Source organism: Oncorhynchus nerka, unplaced genomic scaffold (genome assembly GCF_034236695.1).
Source record: "Oncorhynchus nerka isolate Pitt River unplaced genomic scaffold, Oner_Uvic_2.0 unplaced_scaffold_5298, whole genome shotgun sequence".
Lineage (NCBI taxonomy): Eukaryota > Metazoa > Chordata > Actinopteri > Salmoniformes > Salmonidae > Oncorhynchus > Oncorhynchus nerka.
Genome location: NW_027036013.1, coordinates 10,695 through 12,400, shown reverse-complemented (window position 1 = coordinate 12,400; position 1,706 = coordinate 10,695). Strand labels below are relative to the sequence as shown.

General features: G+C 42.8%; 1 long non-coding RNA gene across 1 annotated transcript; it reads left to right on the top strand.

Annotated features, from left to right (window-relative positions):
• The first annotated feature begins 77 nt into the window (after positions 1-77).
• On the top strand, positions 78-940 carry LOC135566383 (uncharacterized). The gene is made up of 3 exons (XR_010462067.1): positions 78-305; positions 602-697; positions 814-940. It is a non-coding gene; the product is annotated as an uncharacterized LOC135566383 (long non-coding RNA).
• Positions 941-1,706: the final 766 nt, after the last annotated feature.

Below are 1,706 nucleotides of genomic sequence, written 5' to 3'. Positions count from 1 at the left end.
CCACAATACAAAACTCCATGCCACACCCTGGCCTGACCCAATACATGAAGAAAAACACAAAATACTTAGACCAGGGCGTGACAACAGGCAAAAAACAGACTCAGAAAACGTGATTCGTGACACTTAAAAGTGATTCAGAGACAGAATGCCAGATTCAGTGACAGAGCACAGAGAAATACTACTGTTCTTCTTGATTATTTAAATCTGGACATTCTCTGACCTCTGGATGAAGGACAACAGCCGCTTGTTGATTAACAAACACGAAACCACTTGGGGAAAAAGAGAACAGGAAAATTGACAGAATGGTAAGAATTGAACCTTTATTGTGATTATATTTATCAGTATATCTGCAATACATATTAGTCAATCAAAATCGATTTGAACTAAAACATGTAGGCCTATTTAGTTGTTAGCTTTTTATTGAAATTGGAATAACAATTTGTTCCTTAAATGTACCTATGGACCTAGTCCTACCATGTACATAGATTTAGGTTTTAGGAGCCCTTACTGTTGTACAAAGTGACTGTTTCAGACACACTGGTTTACAAGAGACACTGGTCTAATCTCCCTGGTCTGATCTCCTTTCATCTTTCTCTTGTAGCTCCTCAAGCCTCAGGTGGAGAGACGTCGGAGAGAGAGAATGAACCACAGTCTGGAGAGCCTGAGAACCCTGCTGCTGCAGGGACCACTACAACACGTATGATGTTCACCTCTAACTTGACTCTGCTCTAAATGCAGCTCATACAGGTGTCAGCTCCTCTGAGAAGTGTAGCATGACTGTGCATTAATCTGCCCTCTCTTTCTCTCCAACAGGGTGTGACTCAGCATAGAGTGGAGAAAGCTGAGATCCTGGAACACACTGTTCTCTTTCTCCAGAACACTGGAGATGGGGACAGGAAGAAAGGTGAAGATGGAGAAAAGCAACATCCCTTCCAGGATGGCTTCTCAGGCTGCCTGAAAAAGAGCTGCACACTTCCTGGGGCAGGAAGAGGAGGGCCTGCAGCTGGAGGCAGCACTGAACTCTAGTTTCTATGCTCGGCTGAACAGCCATGCCTGCATGAACACCGAGTTCCGGCTAAAGCCCACTCTTCCATCTCTCTGCCAAATACAATGTGCCACCAGTCCTCACACCTGATGAAGATACAGGAGTCCCACTACAGACAACAGCTTTGTGGAGTCTACAGGAGACATCTGTCTCATGCTCACAGAGCTCCACTCCAACATGGAAATCCCCAGCTGCCCCACAGACATGCTGACAAAGAAGCCCAATCCCAGAACCTCCCAGGCAGCCAGTCTGTGTGGAGGCCTTGGCCCTGATCTAGCAGAGGAGCCTGAATTGGGATATTGAACTGTAAAACAACTCTAATATCCTATGAACTGATAACCAGGATGCCACATCCTTTTCTGCTGAGGTTGCTATGTTGTTATTAATTTATGCAGTGTTGTGAACACCTGACTCAGAGACTCCATAGATTTGCAGTGATATGACAATGTTGTACTGCAAAGAAAATATCAATTCGAAATATTGTACAATTTCTCTATACTTTAGTATTACAACATGTACTAAGTTGAAGTACTCTGATATCTTGTCTATTTTTGCACATTAATTTATTCTGTGACTTGTTCCTTTGTTTTTCCAGATATATAGGCCTGTATGTTGAAATACAAATAAAACACATTCCTTTAAAAACATTGTCTCAATGGTA